The 20056-nt window shown below is 41.9% G+C and overlaps 1 protein-coding gene across 3 annotated transcripts in view; it reads left to right on the top strand.

The window, feature by feature from the left end:
* EIF4G1 (eukaryotic translation initiation factor 4 gamma 1) overlaps positions 1–20056 on the top strand; it is a 1004595-nt gene that overhangs the window by 36906 nt on the left and 947633 nt on the right. For all 3 annotated transcript variants that reach the window (XM_086944451.1, XM_086944450.1, XM_086944449.1), the window contains exon 2: positions 5383–5460. The gene's annotated coding sequence lies outside the window, so the exon portion shown is untranslated. The remainder of the gene's footprint in view (positions 1–5382; positions 5461–20056) is intronic.

The following is a 20056-nucleotide window of genomic DNA, read 5'->3' as shown; positions in this document are numbered from 1 at the left end:
GCAGATGTGACTTAGTCTGTGTCCTGCTCACTTTTTAGCTCACCTCCGTAGTGGTGCTTGGTAGAGCATATAATTTAGTTTGAACGCTAACTAGCTCTTTTTTTTTCTCTCCATGTTCAGTGGCCCTGATTTGTGTAGGCTCAGTCCTACTTCCACGTTCTCCTAACATCTAATCTGGAAACCGGTACAGTGCTCCATAGGCTAATGTTTAGTTAACTGTCTCTCTAAACCGCTGAAACCGGGTGACCTAGTTAAATAAACGTTTCCAAAAATTAAAGTTGACTGTATCCACGCAGCTCCCTTGTAGTCTTCTTTCCTCGCTCTTCAAAATAGTAATTTTTCCCCTGTTGTCGGTTGAAAGTCCCTTCCATCGTTTGAAGCAAGCGTGCTACGGCCCCATCAAGCTCTTTAAGGATTACAGAATTATCATTTTTTTTCCCTTTGGTGCAAGGTCTTGCAAGTATTTCTCACACAACTTGTATATTACACGAAAATTAACTTGATGCGTCAAAATCAGTCCTGTAATCAAGGTGAACTAGAAGTTTCGACCCCTGAAAAAGCTGAGACATATTTCGGAGTCCTAACTTGGGATATTGATTCGAGGCACTCTGCGATAAATGGGTCAAAGTCCCGGAGTAGGACCCTAATTTATTCTTCTCTTGTAACCTGCCAAATTTCTTTTCTCTATTCTAGAAGATTTGACATGCACACCAGGGCTGTGAAGGACAAAATAAAAATGCAATTTTGAAATGCCATTGATATACAAATACATTGGACTACTAGTCTAAGCGTATTGGGAAAACCAAAAATCGTGGTGTAGATAAAGGATGATAACCCGGGAAAAAAAAAAAGAAAAACAAATGCAGGGAGCCTGGCAACCACTCATCTGAAAATGGATAAAGTACAGTAACCGATTAGTGTAGACACCTTTCATTGTGTGGGGCAAAAAGAGTAACTTTTCCTGGTTATTTACTTGTAAAAAAAATGCTGTCAAATGCTCTCTGGCTCTGTATAGGTAACAAAACCAGTCTTAGGAAGACCTGAATCTAGTTAAAAATAAAAGTGCATAACCCAACTTTTGCCATCATTTCCCTCAAGAAGCAGCAGTGCTTACTGTGCACTTCACTCAAGGTTGCAAAAGACAAAGCGGGGCAGACTCACCCATGTTCTACATCTATTTATAGAATGTGAGCAGTAGCTGTGTTGGCGTTCAAGGGGCACAGACAGGAGCCGCGATTAAGCATGTTGCAATTTGTTTGGGGTTTGAGAAATTTGCTGGATCACAATGGGTAACTGCCCAAAAAAAAATGAGAATTTATGAAAATGTCACATTTCAAAAGCCACATGGAAAGCAAAGGTTTTTAGAAAAAGACTAAAAAGGCTGCTACGCATTTGATAGCATGGTCCTGTACGATGACAGGTTTGGAAATAATTAAGGATTATGGTTACACAGTCAACGTTCTAGAATATGCTAGGAAAAATCTTAGTATGGAAAGGTTGATTTACTAAAATCTGAGTAATGTGAAGGATCATTTTGGGCCGAATGGATATTGGAACGGTAAGCAGTTGGAATCTGACCTAATCGATCTGTTGCGGTGTCTCGGCCTCTGTAGAATGTTATAGTGCGCATTCGGTAGAGTGCAACAGAAAATGTCAGCACTCCTGGTTGGAGTGAAACCTTCCACGTTTGAGGACATGGGTTCCTGTGCTCCTCGCCCTCGTTTGGATGAGGTTGTAGTTGCTTTTAATGTGTAAGCTTCTTGGTTTTAAATAATGGAATATAGTGCGGACCAAGACTTGAATGTAAATTGAGAATTTAAACTCCTATCATTCATGGAAATATTTTTTATGGCTCAATGCCAGAAGACTCGTACCCCACAATGCTTTGTGTGTTGCAATTCTACATAATTTAAGTATGGTTAAACTGATTGGTTTTGAGGTGGTTTTGAGGTTTTTTTGGGGGAAATAATCCTTACATATTCTAGTGAACTAGATCAGAATCATTCAACCTTGAAATTAAGATTATTCATATAAGAACATATTCCTATTGAAATTATCATATGTGCATGCTCTACTCCCACCAGGGAGGTGGCTAGAAATGTGGTTAATATAGTACTGGGAAGATGTGTGATCGATCACGTGGGGTGTACTAAGAGAAGGAATTAGTAAATGAACAAAGTATCCCACATTGCTGAGTGCGATTAGTAAAAATAAAATGTTTACTGTGAATGGAAATATTGTTGTAAGGACTTTAAAAAGTTGGTGTGTCCTGGACACGTTATCAGTGCAAGAGATGTATAGGGGAAAGTTAAGTTCCCCTGGTGAGTTTACAACCAAAATTAGTAGACCGCACCCAAATAAAACATAGTGAGCAAAACTAAACCGAATACGTTCGGATTAGACATACTCTAGATTAGAGAAGATATGACTGTTGTGATAGTGTGTATTGACTGTATTTTTAGTGTTAGGACTCAAGTTAGTGTAAAACAACTTAACATATTACCTGAGAAAGTGTGTGGAGATTGCATTAGGCATTGTTGTCCACTACACCACGGCAATGAGAGTACCTACATTTTGGCTTTTATTTTATTCAAGGTAGTCAGAAGTTAAAGTAGCTCACTACAGCGTAAATGCATGTGGGTATTGAATTTATTGGTAAAGTATTTTCCTACAGAATTGCCAACAGATAATTGGATGCAGTTGACATCCTATGAAATGTCTAGATATGTCTGAAACTGGCATTAAACAAAAGGCGTGCACTTATCCTGAATTAAATGCTGTGATGTAATTAAGTATTGAAATGAATTAGCTTGTTGGGAAAGTTTGGTAGGAGAAGCTGGAAAGAAGGCCTGTGAAAGGTGTCTTTTTATAAACAGCACTCTATACCTGTAAAGGGAGGGCTCCTTCTGAATTGTTTACCAATAGAAGGCCTACCATGAGTGGAATGAAGAAAGGGTGTTGCAGACTCCTCATAGTTGAGAAAGTAGAGATAGAGGAAATGATTGTTGGAAGGAATGAAATGACCAGAGAAGAGCGATCAAAGTAACCAAAGTAAATGGAAAAGATGGCCCAAGATTGAAGGTGCTAAAGTGCGATTAACGATTTTTTTTTTAAACCCATGAAAATTAATAAAAAATATATATTAACACAGATGACTAATCTGGAATTTGACTAGGCAGGTGAGCAGATCTGGAGACAGGTTTGTGGGCTTGACTCTGGTAAAGGAGAAAGTGGTGTAAAGCATAGGGAGAGGAGAGTAGTTGGGGGAAAGCTACTTGAAAGACTTGGTGAAATAATTTGCTCTTGGTTCCCAGACTAATTTTTCTGTAACTTTTATTAGAATTCTAGTTTGTTTTTAGGATATAATGAGGGTGGTGTCCTAAGTGGCTGTCGCTTACGGGGTTTGTAGAAGCATTACATACTTGATTAGTTATGGGCGGAATGTTTAATGGTTTTTGGAAGTGACAAATGGACAGGACACTGGTCTCTTGGTGGTTGGCCATTGCTTTACAAGGATTAAGTCTGCGATTTGGATCTTAAGCTCTTTGGCCCTGATGTTGTACCTCAGTCTGGCCTCTTCCAGGAAAGCCACACTTATTGTGGCTTGTTGCTCACTGTTTACTGACCATTTTGAATATGTCCTAGTGCTGTGGTCCAGCTGTGTTAATGGGTGATCTACTAGACACTGCCCAGGGATTTGATTGGGGCAGGAGACTTGCAGCTCAAGATTTGTGGATACACTGATGGGCCCGACTCGTAAGTTTTCAGATCATTTCCTCGTATTTTGTTTTGAGGCTTTGGTTATTCTAGCGAAAGTAGACCAAATGGTCCTTTAACATCCGTTTATATGCCAGTGAAGCATCTAATGTTATTCAGACAGTTGGAAGTGTTGGTTCCCGTCAATGCTTTTGACTTTAGTTCATCCAGTGGGGATCATGCAGATGTTTCTGAGAAAAGGTGTTGACCCAGTGATGCACATTCAGGACAGCCATTAAAGCGGTATCTACTGCCATTAGAGCACCTAAATGGGTAATATATGCTCAACTTTTCGTCTGTGCACTTACATACTTTTCACTCCCCTCTGTCCCCAAAAGGGATCATAAAGCCTCTAAAGCTATTTATTTACAGTTCTGTTTGTGTGTTTTGTCATTTATAACCATGAGACATTACTTTGACATATTAAACTTAAATAATTCCCACTCTGCTAACATTTCTAAGGAATTCTTTTCATGTTCGTTCAGGCTTCATTGTTGGGTAAATTTGTAATATTATGGGAATTTTAAGATTGCTAGATAGCTAGCACATCAAGGGTTGCTTGTGAGTTTGTTTAGGAGTGACGATTATATTGGAGATGCTTGTGTGAAGGCTCTTTGTTATTAACATTTGTCATGTGCGGTGCAAGTATTTCGAAAAATAACAATGTGTGTCACTGATACGTTTTTCTGCCCTTATTGTCCTGCCCTTGAAGGTGACACATGACTCTACAAGTTATTGAAGGTGGAAGGGAATAGTGTGGTTCGTTTTTTTTTTTTCTCGATTCCCTCCCCCCCCCCCCCCCCCCCCAGCTGTTTTGTGAGATTGTGGTATTCTCATTGTCACGGATTTGCTCCGATGCAATGTCACTCTACCACATGGCTGTTTTACAACGTGATGGGAACAGCAAACCTAGGCTTTTCTCGTGAAATTTTCTTTACCATTTGGGGATACCAGTCTTGATGGTCTAGGTTTTGTCATCCTATTTTTATTGGTATGTCTGCATTGTACATACATGATTAGATGAGAGGAATGCTTGTGGATAGTCAGTACATAGACAGTTACTGTGGGTAGCGCTAGTTAAACCCGTTCTTTTTCACCCACTCACTCTTAATAGAGCCAGTCCTAATCAGTATTAACCCTACTCCTAACGGAAGCAGTCCATCCTGAACTGCCAGGCTAGACACCCTCCAGAAGGGACACGCAACCCATAGGCTATTTTCCCCCTGGTTAAGCCTCGTCAATAAGGTATTGCTTAGGATCAGTTGCGCTGCGAACAAGAGACCCAGTTGAGTATACACGCTCAACCACTTTGGCATTACATCAAACATTAGGTGCATGCGTTTTTTTCTGTTTTTTTTTCTTTTTTCCTTGCACATGTAGTTGGTAATCTGTCAAAGTATTTTGTGTCGGGCTAACTCAACACTTTTAATTTGCTGCTTGCACATGGAGTGTGAATTGAACTGTTGCTTCCATGATAGATTTGCGCTGCACAATCACCATTTAGTTGGATACATTGTATGTGCAGCAAGACATCAACAATAGAATTGCGGTATTCAGCAGGGCTCTTTGCCAGATACAAGTTTTTGAGTGATTAACCTCAGTAATTTAATTTTTGTTTATTTCCAGAACGCTAACAGATGCATCAGCTTCGCCCGCATGTCTCTTCCGTACTACATATGCTGAAAGGACGGACTGATGATTCCAGTAAGTTACATACATGTATGCTTTTCAAATACACATTCCTTGATTACCTACCTCGGAATGTTGCCTCTCGGTTGTCATGTATTTAGTCGGGGAGTGGTATTCATTTGATCGACAGAATGGGTTGGGACTACGCATTATGCATGCTCTGCTCATTAAAAAGATGGACATCGTTTCTAAGGTCGTTGAGTTAACAAACTTGTTTTGTGATACTGGTTGTGACCTAGAAACGGCAACACATCTTTTATAGTTGCTGATATAGGTAAAGAAGACCTTTTCTAACAATGTAGTACCTAGACAGGCTTTTCAATTTTTTCTTCATGCGATGATGGTCAATGCCGAAGTCCACATGTTGTACTTAAGAAATTCAAAATGCAAGTTAAATCCAAGAAAGGTGGTGGTAAATATGTGAGTTCAGCAAGCGCAGTTTTAGGACTTGCAAATTTGTACTGTTTGGAACATCCTGCGTCTCCTGTTCTCAACTCGAGCACTGTGCCACCTAGTGACAACACTGCTTTAAATGGCTATTTTAAGCAAAGTGTACCTGTTTAGATATATGCATGCCCATCATTGCTGTGTTCCTTTTCATGTCGGCAGCTTCTCTTACATAATCTGTGTGCTTACATTGGTGCTGGACCTTTATGAAACGGTGGCGGAGCAAGTTTAACCTTATTTCACAGTTGCGTTGTAATGCAATGTGTGATCAAGCAAGTCGTCTTTTTAGGTGTTCGAGCTTCAGCAGCCATGTATGCACTAGCTTGTATTTTTTTTCCCTTGCCTTTTGCAACTAGAGTTTGAGCAGGTATTTGGTCGTGTTGTGAGCCAGCTAGCCCAACTTTTGTTGGGTTGCAGGCTAACCTTGGTAGGTGGTGTAGAGGTTGCAGCAAGGACTAGAACCTAAATACTTCTGTTGTGTGTCCTGGTTATAGCTAGCCAAGACAGATCCATGTTCTACTTCCTTATAGGCAAGACAGGCTCTTCCTTGGTTGTGAAGAAGGCTGCAGAGGGTCTAAGTGAAGTGTCCCTTTGTCTCACTGCAGTGCATAGGCAGTTTGAGGCAGTGCTCTTACGCAGTTCTTCTCCTTAACACTCAAACAATTGAAGCATTAGATGGCACCGGCCTAGCCAATTTGTTTCTTTGTCAGGTTCTACAGGGCAGGCAGTAGTTCTGGAGTCCGTGGTTCCAAACTTGTTTGACTGCCAACTGTATCGAACAGTCCTCTCTAGTGCTGTGCACTCTATCATTGCATCCTTTCCTTTGGCTGTCCGTTGGAGGCCCTGAGCCGCCCAGACACCTACTTCCTTGCAGAAGGTTGGGAGTAGTGATGCCTTTCAAGTGGCCTTTGCCCCACCCCCTTTGAGAGCCATTGTTAATCAGCCTCCGTTTCAAATTATTTCAGGAAATTTGAATAACACAGCTTTGAACTGCCAATCTTAAGGACAAGAAGTACTGGGACCTAAGGATATTCCAACTTTTTTCTTTTTTTGATGCTGTACTAACTCTGGAGCTCTTTCAACTTGGGCACTTCATGGCAAGTTAAGCCTGTGGCACAAATTAAACATTTGTTTGTACTTACCCTCCGACTGTTTAAGGAGTAGAAATTTAAGCTCTGCCTGTAAAATAAGCTGATTTAGCAGAAGCTACTGATGTCTACAGTTTTGTGATGTCTTTTCAGATGTGGTTGAAGTCTTTAGATAAAGGAAGCCCATAAAAAGTAGCTAATCTGCTCTTCAGTGACGAACGCTTTTGAATCCCCTGAGTTCCTTCAGCCGTACAAGCCTGGTATGATCTTGGCCAGATTGCAGAGTGTCACTGAACTGGCCCTGACCAGGATCAGAGCCCTCCTTTCAGCTGTCTGCGTTCCAGTCGTAATACCAGCACCACACGTTGTTCCAAATCTTTGAGAGTTTTTGCCACTTCTCATCCTTCTCACCAATGTGCTAGGGGGTTTAGAGCAAAATCATTGCTCTGCAATCTTCCTTGCCTGCATCTTTGAATGACTGCTCTTTGATGTTGGGTAAACTGTCCCCTCCACCAACACCATTTGATGTTATGAGGAATAATTTACACTCTAGTTATACCAGCTGCCAGAGTGTAGCCAGTCACACACTGAGATGGAGCAGCCCGTAATATTACTACTGCCTTGTAACAAAAGGTATTGATGGGTCCTGCCCTAGTTTCTGTAAACTGAAACTGCTCCTCACTCTACATAAATTCAGACTTATGATCCTGGTTCTGTGATGTCCAGAAAAACTGGTTGTGAATTTTGGTTGTCTACATTGCGCCTGCTATGATATTCCTTCATCAAGTTAACAAAGTAATTTTGCTTCAGGGCAAGAAATGAGCACTACAAATATAAGACTCATGGCTCTCCACTTAGGTTTATGATATTCGTCTTGGACCGCTTTCCTCCAAACCAACCATAGTACAGCCCTGCTACCACAGGTGTCCTTATTGAGCCCTACACATTTTAATATAAATGTGATTTCCTTAGCCTCTCAATCGGAAGCTTTGGCTTTGAAGAATTACGTTATGGGAATTGTGCCCAACTGATCATGGCTCTTAGATTATCATGGAACGAGGGGCAAAAACCTTACTTTAGTATCCACCTGGATGAAAAACAGTTAACGTAAGCTGAAATCTGACAAGACCGATATTCTCATACTGGGCGAGGAAGGTCCTAAGAATGGTGGACTCTAAAGCTGGGTGTTTCTCACCCCATCTATGGTACTTGGAAATCTTGGAATCAAAGTTTACATGGATCTCTTTCATGCAGCATATAATATCTGTAGCTGCCTGTTTTGTATTTGTCAGAACCCTAAGAAACACTGAGTTTACCTCCCTCAACCCACTCCTCTCCCCTATTTGACCCCTGCTAATTCTATGGAGACAGAACGTCATTGCTTCTAAATTAGCACATCTGCGCAGGCTGCCCATGGAAAACCACCTGAAATTGAAGGACCTCTTTGAGCTAGAGCAATCCATTAAGATAAGGAACAATCAGTCTTCAAAAGCAAATTACTCCCAATTTGCCTGTCGGAACTCCGAGCTCTTAGATCTTCCTAATCCCTCAATCTTCGTCCTCCCAAACGGTCCCAACCCTAGGGAAGGGCCATGCTTTAGCACTCCTGAGTGCTACATTCTTGAACCAACTCATGATAAATGTTGGTTGGAACCACCTAAGGAGATCAAACCTTGGCTACGTTTCTGGCTTTCGGGTATTACAATCTGTTGCATTCAACAACCTAGTGCCCAGAAGCCCATTCTCTTGTGTTGGCTGCGCATTATACGTTTTCATTACATTTAAAGGATTAGCCATACTGGGTGCAAGGGCACTGTTGGGACAATCTCCGGTCATGGATTTGCCATGAGCCACTAAAATACGTTTTCCTAGAAAAAAGATTAATTTAATCGGTCACTCTCGACTTTCAAAAGCGTCCTCTTTTGTAACTTGTCCTGCAACCTGCAGATTAGTTCCTGGGAAACATTCAACAGTTTAGCGCTTCTAGAGCCTCCTGGGATTGCAGGCATTGTGCTTCAGGGGAGCACCTTGTACAAAAATCCAGTTGTGTTACTTGCTTCTCCAACTAGTAGAGCATGGTTAACAGTATGCTGTAGTTAGTCGATACCTGTTCAACTTCTAGGATGCTGATACCATGCTGTAATAGTTTGTGTGATACCACTTTTGTGGCTGTAGATTTGCTCGTGACCACTCCCCAGAGATCAGATTGTAAGCAGAAGCTCTGTGGATCACCACCCCGCCCCGCATAACCTAATTGTTTTGGAGGGTAGGGCCACTGCATGACTTCACATAAGCTTGCTGTAAAGACCGTATTTGTGGTCTTAACATTTTCTCCTAGTGACCAGATACAGAATGTGTATTTGGATACCAAAGGACAATTCTAAAGGGAATGAGGCACTTGTTCTCCACCGCAGGGCCGCCTGGGCATCTTCTATTCCCCCCCCCCCATCAAAATCTAAATGGGAAAGCAAGAAGTCCCCAAAACATCAACACAATCTTCGAGGATAGGTTTTCCAAGTCTGGATTATTTGGATTTCCGATCCCTAAGGGATGACCCTTTTTTTGGTACTTTCCTATAGTACTCTCCTTGCTCTCTGCCGGCTCAAATACTGTTCATATCTGTTGCCACTGTGGCTGCATGAGGTGGTGTTCTGTGACATCTTGTACCAATTCAAGAGGTAGTAATATAACCTGTACACCTCCATAGGGAGTATAAATATTTATAACAAAGTTTTTTTTCCTCGCATAATTATCTGAGCTTATTGACTATAATTGGTAAAACCAATAGGTCTTGGTTAAGCAACGTCCGTTATAGTGTAATATTTCTGAATGCAATAATTAATGACAACGTTTAAGCTGTTAAACTTTTACAATAGTAATCCTAGTTGTTTTTCCGAGGTGTCCTTCGCAAACTGGATTTTTGACCTTTTTTAAAAAGTATTTCGGTATTGGCATTTAATCAAGTGTCCACAGTAAGTAACAAACACAATAACAAAAATTCTTAAAGTGTATGGACAGACCCATCCCATCATGGTTACAGTGACAATACTCTGGTAGCAGTTCATCCTACAATGTGGATGGTGTATAGGAAGGCGAAAAAGAAAAGGGGGATTTTAACCCAAAACAGCGTAGTTCACCCTGTCTTACAGAGATGTAGCCAATGTGTACATCTGCTGGCATTGTCATGCGCAGTGTGTAACGAGGCCTTTTGATGAATGAAATGGTCTTTTTATTCATGGAAAGGCTACAGGTTGTTATATTATTAAAGTTGTGCTTAAGTCGGCTTTGCTTCATAAATTATTGTTTGACCTGATTCCCATCCATATTAACTTCCTGATCAAAGTTTTTAACTTTGATTGCAAGGAGATATGTTTTGTTTACATACCTCTGTTTACAGGCTTCAGTCTTATTGCAATCCGAACACAAGCACTTGGAGGTACACAAGAAAAATGAAACTAGTTCTTTTTTGGGTAGGCTGTATGCAAAGTGGTTTAGCATGTCAAGTTTTCTGAAATAAGCAAAACCCATTCGATATTGTTGCATGGGATGTCAACGAGATTGAAAAGGGTTTGCTTTTCACCATTCCTGTGCTATTGCAGTAGACTTTCTTACTGAACAGAGAGAACGTACAACAAAGGTTTACTTTTTTTCTATTTTCTGAAAACGGTCTACTTCAATATGCCATTTTTATGAGTTTTCCTTGTACATGTGCATCAACGTAAATCCTCTGATTAGGGTGAAACACCAGCCTTACCTGAAGGTGGGGCCTGGCGAAACATTGGCTGTAAATTGAGTCCTGCTTCTAGCCAGTAATTTCCTTTCGATGTAAGGACCGCTTTGATGCCACAGTTCCAGAGACACCATCTCTGGAAGAGATTGTTCCCTTCCTGGTGTATCTGTAGACTCGTTTAGTCACTCCTGACACGCATTTCCAGAAACCATGCTGTACCCAACAAGGAATGGATCACTGTTTAGTTGTTCTAGTGTAAGATGCCTGTAATAGAACTCGCTGTGTCCAGGCAGTGGTCGTTTAAAGACATCAGGAAAGTGAAATGGGCATATTGTAAGTTGCCTTGGTCTTTGTTTCTGAAGTCTTAAGTTGTACATATTTCTAGTCACTTAGGACTTTCTTGATGTGGTCTCCTGACTAGGGTTGATACCTTAGTTTTATACCCAGCAAGTCTAAGTACTGTACTATAGATATTTGTAGTGGTTTAAGTTTAATGGTTGAGTTTTGTTGCTGGATACTTGATAGCATGACCAGCAGCTATATCATGCCTCTGGGGAAAAATGCAGCAGCAGGAGGCTCTCTCGTTAGCAAACACTAGAGGCCCTTTTGGTAGCATGTCTGGATAGTAAACTGTATACCCAAGTTTCAAGTTTTTATTATTATGTTTTGGCTCTCGTTGAGGGCCACATAAAAGACATACCATCAATACAAGTAATAATACATCAAACATATTTCATCTATATACAATATTTCTAGTACATATGTCGATCAAGTCCAAAGAAAAAAAATCATTCATTAAGTAAGCACAAAGAGCAGCTGGCACAATAAATAAATAACATTAATAAATATCTAAAAAACTTTTGAAAAATTTAAAAATGAAGAAGCAGAACACTTCATTTGGAGGGCAATATAAAAATTGCATAAAAATATTTAGAGTAGATATACCTAAGCGGAGACAGATAGGTTTTAGCCATTTAAGGCGCAAAGTGCGAAGTGCAGGGCAGACCAACAGAACGTGCATGCGGTCCTGTATACTAGTATTACAAAAATTGCAAATATTGGATGAACCGTGCCATTTAGAGAGAAGTACATTTAATGGCAATAGATCGTACCGAAGAAGGAACCAGAATCTTCTGATGCCATGAGGTAAGTTCCATAAAACATAATTTACTGCTTTTTTGGCAACATATGAGTTAAGGAGAAGATCACAACCCCCTTTTCCTTGTAATATGTTTTTATCGGTTAGAAGGCATAGTTCCCATGATGCCTGTTTTAGCAGGTTTTTTAGTTGTACTGGAGAGTACTGGAACAGAGTATCTTCCTCCAACCTCAGAATAGTCACCGCTTTTCTGAAGTTCTTTACAAGTAATGAAAACTCTTTAAAGTTGCCTAATAATTCACTCTTCAGCAGTGCCCTCATTGTCCCCGGTTCCGCTCTGGCTAGAGAGGCCACCCAACGTACCAGGGCACAGAGCCCCTGTACCCAGCTACCCCTTAGCCCAAACTCAAGTCTGCATGCTGCTAAAGGGCAGTTAGAATTTAGGGATGCGAGGGATCTCAGAAGTTTCCCTTCGGTTTTATTGCAGAAATCCCATAGCTTTATATCTATGAGTTCAATGCCATAAATAAGGGTAGCAGGAATCTTAGCCTTATATACTTCAAGCAAAGAGGCAAAATGTCTTTTGCCAGTTGCTGAGTAGAGTGTTTTAAGGCCATTGCCATGTGCTATAGCCTTGCGTGCACAGTATTCGATGTGAGGCCTCTCGCTCGTGTTAGCCGCGATGATTTTCCCCAAAAAGGTGTAAGTTTTAACGACCTCCAATTTTTGACCACCGATTTGCCAGCCGAAGTTTTCCGAGCGGCACTTCCTTCTCCCCCTTATACACATAATTTTGCTTTTGGTGATGTTAATTTTCATAGAGTGGGAGACTGCAAAAGCATTAAGGGCTTGCAACCTATTTGCCAAACCTTTCGGTGTCAAATCAAGGAGGAGGATGTCATCAGCGTACATCAAGCATGAAACAGAGGCCCCACCTATCACTGGAGCAATGCCCTCACAAGCCGCCACCACGGTAGGCAAATCCTGCGTGTATAGGGAGAACAAAAGGGGCGCTAGGAGACAGCCTTGCTTTAAACCATTAAGGGAAGAGATACGATCCGAAAGACCTCTTTCCCCCCCCTGCAGCACCCTACACCATGTTTCCGTATGTAATGAGCGGACAAGCTCCAGCAAGTACGGGGGTACTCCAAGAAAAGATAATTTTCTCCACAGCGTTCCACGATCCACTCTGTCGAACGCTGTGGAGAAATCAATGAAGGCTGCATAAACAAATCCCCGTCTTACTTTCGTATACTTGTCAGCTATTACGTGCAGGGCGGTTAAATTATCTAGCGTGCCATGTTCCTTACGGAATCCCGTTTGTTCGCGTGGTAAGATGTTGTTCTCGTCGACCCAGTCGGAAAGTAGCCTTAAGAGACATTTTGCAAAAATCTTGCCGACTGAGTCGAGGAGCGCAATCAGGCGGTAATTACTAGGGACTTCCCTTGCACCCTTCTTAAAGATGGGTATCAGAATACTACCCCTCCAAGATGCTGGAACCCTTTTTGTCTCAAAACAGGATTTAAATAGAGGGTAGAGAATTTTACTCCAGAGTAAAGGCTCCTGCTTGAGAACAGTCATGGGGAGTTCGTCCGGTCCCATTGCACCGGACGAACGCATATTTTTTATGGCCGCTACTATTGTTTCCTCTGTGGGATAGATAATTTCACCATCAGAGGTTACATCAGGGAAATTAGTATCCTCTATAATACCATTCCCCCCGTAGAGTTCCCAAATGTAGGAAGACCAAGCATCTTCGGCAATAGGGATAGAGCAAGGGATTACTCTGTTGCCACATTCCTTCCCAATTATAGACCAGAATTCACGGATCTTGCCATGCACTACAGCTTCCCTTAGGTTAATCCATACTAGGTCTTCCTTCTCCTTTTTTATTGTCGCCTTCAATCTAACTCTCTTCCTTTTTAACCTAGATATTTCTTTTTCCCGTTCCCCGTTTCTGTTTAGAAACTGGGCGCGTACTAGTTTATTTATCTCTTTATTTAATGTTCTCAGAGCACTGGGGATATATACCCGCTTTAAAGGACACCTAGCTTTATTAATATCTAAAATAATGTCCCGCATAAATTTTTCGAAGCTGGATATTTCTAAACCATGCCAAGCATTCAGGTCTGCCACGGTTTTGCACAAACTGTCATGCACCCTAGCAATTGCAGATGGATTCCAGTAGCATCTACCAGAGGAAGCATGAAAGTCCGTAACTTCACCGTTAAGAGACCATGATGCCGTACTAGGCGGTATTAAAGAAATAGTCAGGATAAGTATATTATGATCACTCAGCATCGTAGGAACTAATATAAGATCCAAGATGCGCGGGAATATATCATAATCAGATATCGCATAATCAATTATAGAGGGCTTGCCATGGGAATTATGCGTAAATTTTGCAGGTACATCGGAGGGGAATCTCCCATTTAAAATAAGCCCCTCGACTATCGATAATTCCTCAAGGAGAAGTTTCCCTCTTTTGCCAGTTGTAATTTTATCTGGGAAAACAGATTGTGGTATGAAAAACGCCTCTTCTTTTGCTCTGTTTCTGAAAAGATTCATACTAGAGTTAGATATTTTACTATTTAGGTCGCCTACTAATAAGACTTGTGGGGCGGGGGTTCTATTTTTAATGAGGCCAATATATTGAAATACCTGCTTCAACACACGATTAAAACGCTCTCCGGGAGGAATATAAACATTTATAATAACAACAGACGTCTTCATGGGCAGTGTGGGAAGGTTTGCTATAGATATAGCCTGGAAGAGGTTACTAGGGTCAATGTACTGAGCAAATTTCCAATTCACTTTGTTAGATAACAGGCAAGCGATTCCTCCTTTAGCGTGACCTTTCTTGGAAGCAACAGCCGGGACTTCCAACACAAAATAGTCATTTCTGACATCAAGTTTACTAGTGCACCAGGTTTCTTGGATACAAATTACGTTTGCACCCAACGCAAATAAAAACTCCAGTTTCTCTGGGCTGTTGTATATCCCGGCTGCGTTCCATGAAATAATTTTCAATTGGTTATTAAAGATGCTGAAATAATTTAGGATTATCTGTAGATTTAGCTGCTAAAGCACTGTGCAGCCAATTCCATCGATTAGAATCCTCTAACAAAGAGGAATTCTTGGTCAATGGGAGTGGTTTTATCTGGGACACTAAGCGTTTCCCTTTTGCTACCCAGACCTTTAAATCTTTAAAGGATGAACCCATCCCAGTTTGTTTATCATCTTTTTGGGGCATCCTATAAGACACATCTTTATAACCAAAGTTCATTATAGGAAGGACATCAATGCCTGTACATTGGAAGCACTCTGCCTGTTGCAAGACCAAATTTACAATTATTTTTGAGTAAAATTTCACCCTAATACTTGACACAGTTTTCCCCCCCAACAGAGAGACTAGCTCAATGTCCCTTGATTGGATGAGCTGTAACTTATCTATTTCACCAAAACGTTTTAGTAACCATGATCTGTTTAAAGGTAAATCATTATCAAATAGCGGCAAAAAGTCCAACACATTAGTGACCACATAAGATAAAACTTCTTTTTGCTCATGGGGAGCATTTGGCGGCTCCTGTCCCCCCACTATAATAGTGAAAGGAGAAGCCAGTGGGTTAAGACCCCCGCATTTCAGTTGATTAACATTCCCTGGATTCAGTTCAGGGGGAGATCTTAAACCCATCCCTGCTTCTTGTATTGGGGCCTCCCCAATCGTAGGTAGAGAGATTAACGGAGTCTCAAGAGTATGGGAACTAAGACTCATTTCCACAGCCACCTCTGCTTTTGATGTAATAAATTCAATGGCACTACTTTCCCCATCACTCAGATGTAAAGAGTCTTGAAAAATGATTCGCCTCTGTCTTTTCTTCTTATGCTTTCTCACCGGTTTCCTTTTAATTCCTTTGTGTTTTTTATGTTTTCCATTTTTTTCCCTAACTTCTAGGTTAACCTCGGTAGTTGATTTTTTATTTTCCGCACAAAAGATAGGAAACAGATCTTGTGGTACCTGGCAGTCCAGTTTGGGCATACTTCCCTCTTCCAACTCTAGATCCCCCTTCATAGTGCACTTAGTTGCAGTAGTATCGATGGTTACAGGCGGGCCTTTAACACTATTATTAGGATCTACCAAAGGTATTGGAGCTGGGACCTTCGAATTTTCTGTACACACCTCAGTTTCCCCCTTTTTCAAGATAATGACTTGCGGGAGGAGTGGGGTGATCTTTTTCTCCGGCGCTTTTTGAACTAAATGTTCCAAGATTTGTGTAACGGAATTCAAGATGCAGTCCGAGCTACCAACAAATTTCCCCAGGAGAAACAGAATAGAGGCTAGCAGGTGTTCCAAAGCAATAAGGGACTCCGATACTGGTTTATCTACTGCCCCGACTGTAGGGCAGCTGCCAGACAAATTAAGAATTGGACTCCTAGAAGTACTTAATAAGTCAGACATTTCATGTTTGCCAACAGAGGGGGTACTACTGTAGAGATGGAGCCCAGATGGAGTCGCCCTTCCCGGAAGTTTATTAGTTTTTGGAACATCCGGGCTGTCAGGTTTCACATAGCGGCCACAAAGTTCAAGGTCAATGGAAAGTGGTAATGAAACCTGCCCATTCATACTGTTCAAAGAGGACTCCAAGGGAGGGACGGGGACTTTAACTAAATCGCCTTTAGGCAGAGTTGCAGGAAAATCAATAGCCCCGCCCTCCTCAAAATGTACGATACTAAGAGAGTCAGTGGGTATCGTCTGTACTGGATCAGATGTTATAGGCAGAGCATTGCTATGTACAACATTAGTATAAGCCTCTTGGTTTGTTTGGGCCATGTTATCTTTTCCACCAGTCATTAGGAGTTTGTCCCCCGGTTTTTCCCATAGTTCAAATAGCTGACATTGACCCTTTAGCAGCGGGTTACTCACTGATTTATTTCTCAGGGGATTAGATTTTGTTTTGGCACAGGTTCTTCCACCCACCATTCTGCCAGAACGGAGCTTTTTAGTCATCTTTTTCGATTAAAGCTTCCCACACCTACGACGTATGTAGGAATGAATATTCCAAGTTTGAGAGTGAATAATAAAATAACTTAGCTACACACAAATGTGATTAAAATTACAATAGTACGGCCAGCGTTCTTGTACAAACGTAGGAAATCACTTCTCTTGGACCGACGACAAGATAGAATTGGAGTACAGAGAAAACGTTAAAATAACGGGGCCCAGCCCAGCCTACCTCGGCCACTGAGGGCCACAGAGGGCCCGCCCTTTGCCCGGGCTTAGCCCGGCGCCGCCCGCGCGCGTTCCGCGGTGCGCGTACCTCAGGCGCTAATGAAGGCAGGTGAGGGGGGGCGTGTCCGGTACAGTTCGTGTTACCAGAGGCTTCTGGTCAATGTGGTTTCTTTAGACCCAGCGGTCAGTAGGCAGTTCCTGGCGAGTGTTTCCCGCGAAGCGGGAAACGCGAGCAGTAGTGTCAATCAAGCGCTGCCAAATGCGCTAACAGATGAAAAGCGCTGGGGCGGCTTCGGCGCTTTTTCTTCTCGGCTCGCTCTGCTGCTTCAAGAACCCTGCCGTTTAGCACAATCACAGCCAACAGGAAAAAAGATCTCCACACCTCAGCGCACCTCAGGCGCTAATGAAGGCAGGTGAGGGGGGGCGTGTCCGGTACAGTTCGTGTTACCAGAGGCTTCTGGTCAATGTGGTTTCTTTAGACCCAGCGGTCAGTAGGCAGTTCCTGGCGAGTGTTTCCCGCGAAGCGGGAAACGCGAGCAGTAGTGTCAATCAAGCGCTGCCAAATGCGCTAACAGATGAAAAGCGCTGGGGCGGCTTCGGCGCTTTTTCTTCTCGGCTCGCTCTGCTGCTTCAAGAACCCTGCCGTTTAGCACAATCACAGCCAACAGGAAAAAAGATACTGATATCTGGAGTAACAGCAAAAAAAAATACAATAGAGCAGAAAATGAACCTGCTTTCAGCAAAGATAAAGGAAGCTCTTCGAATGGAATACAACTTGACAAAACTTGGAGCAACAAAAAAAACATCTTTCTTCAAAGAGTAGTGACGATGGGGGCTTGATGAACTTTGAACAAGAGTAGAAGTTGAGGAATGTTCAAACATAGCCTGAATCCAACTGACAAGCTCATTCAACTGGAGTTGGATATTTCATCTGCTTTTGCCACTTCAAAAAAAGTTCAAGGTTGTGCTGTGGACCTCTCGCCAAAATCCACACTTGCTGACCCCTAAAAAGCTACAATTGATCAAGAATTTGTGATCGTTCTTCTGGAATGGATGCGAGAGGCCATTGATAACGCTCCATACCCCTCAAAGCATAAGTCCTCATTCCAGTAACCCTCAAATCTTTAGCCTGGCCTGAATCCTGTAGTTGTTTTGGCGGATTCTCAACCTACATGGAAGGAGCTTATCTGCTTGTATACAACTGAGTCCAAGCTATCCAAGCGATACACTGAATGGGCTAACCTGCAGAAGGTACCAAAAATTCGAAACTCTAACCATTTGTATACAGGTGCAAGTTGGAACATTGTTTTGTTTGTTCTCTGCTGAACTGTATATTTCAGACACGTTGCAATGTCTTAAGTTCAGATGTTGCTTGAGGGTTCGTCTGCACAAGAGGAACATGACTCACTGCAAAATTAAGTTGGGCCCAAAAAAAGCCATTTACAGATGGTGTCCGCAGTAGAATTGCTTATGTCTTAGTACAGTGTCCTGACTGAAGATGTGAACTATTTGTTCTGCCATGGTATTTTAGTGACCTTCTACTAATCCCTTCGTATTTGGATCTTGCGTTACTTCGTGTTTGCTGTTCTATCAGTGCCTCCCAGTTTCCTTAATGCACTTCTAGTCCTAGTTTTGCCCTGGCATTAATTGCCTTTTAGTTTATTCCGAAGTGGAGAATTTCTGTCCAGCGTAGCCTTGATCATAAAACTCAATGTACTGGCAGGATGTGTGACTTCTGGATATTTGCTGGGACTTGTGGCTTCAACAGTCGGTAAAGGCCAGTTTCTTTAAACTGTGGCCGACTTGGCATTATTTTTTTTGTTAAGTGTCTGGGATTACATCTGAGCATAGACTTCTCCATAGCTCTCTGTACTGAACACCATTAAGTTGTATCTTTGAGCACTCGTTATGCACCTTCAGTGACTAGAGAGCTGTAAGTTGGTAGTTTCTGGCCAAATGTTTTGAAGTTGAGCCTTTTTGTTTCTGATATCGAAAGCTACTTGAAGTAAAAGCTTTGCAGCCAAAACCATCTTGTCCACAGGTATACATGGTTAAAATAGCACATTCATCTTTTTGAACCGTTTCTTTGAAGGGTGTTCCCACACTTGAGTGAGTAATGCATTACCAGCGCATTCTTTGGAAGTGGGGAGGAACATGCATTGCCCCCTGCTCCCTCTCAGCGTTTACACAAGCATGCTTTGTTAGTGAAGCTGCTTAAAATGTTGCAATAGTCTTTATACTTCAATGTCGTTACGTTCTCGAGCCCTGTACTGTGTACAACATTGGTTTGTTTAATTATCCATGTGATGTTCAAGTAGGCAGTTTCATGTAGTCTTTGCTGGTTTTTATTGATGAAATACCTACTTTTGGATCCCAGGTGGTGGGAACTACAGGGTCCTCGTTTGGTATTAACTCAGAGTAGCATCTTTTAAGACTCTATGCCAACTGTTAGAGCTTCCAAAAAAGCACTCACTACACTGTGCATGGACTAGTCCTTCAGTAAATGACTTGAGAATCTACTTCCAGAGCCAGAAAGTTTGACTAGCAGCAGATGTGAGTTGAACATAGGACCGTAACTGAGTTCTCTTGAATCTTCTTTGAAGCAGAATTTGTTAGTATCCTAAAAACAAGAAAAGCAACCTCTGCATAAGGTCTTCAACTGTATTCTTTGAACAGTCATCCAGAGAAGCATCTTTCTAGCATTTGAGACAGTCTATCTTTCTTATGCCTACCAAAGTTCTAGATCTTCTACGGTTTACAGTGTTCTCTCTGGAAGAGCCACGGTGTTAAATAGTCCAAGCAGGAAAGAACCAATGCAGACTATTTGAGGGCCTCCGGTCTTGGTTTGGAAATTAAGGGTTTTTTGTCAGTAAGATACGAAGTCTGGAAAGCAGTACTCGCTAGCTGTAAGGAACTCTACATTTATTTGCACCTTGAAATTGTCTCGAACGCCAGTATTTTAACTCTAACCGTTAGCACCGGAAAGCGTATAAAAAAGGGCGTGGGAGGACCTAGAT

This window comes from Lissotriton vulgaris, chromosome 11, assembly GCF_964263255.1.
Source record: "Lissotriton vulgaris chromosome 11, aLisVul1.2, whole genome shotgun sequence".
NCBI classification, from domain to species: Eukaryota; Metazoa; Chordata; class Amphibia; order Caudata; family Salamandridae; genus Lissotriton; species Lissotriton vulgaris.
The sequence above is the reverse complement of the archived record's forward strand: the minus strand, read 5'-3'. Positions and strand labels throughout refer to the sequence as shown.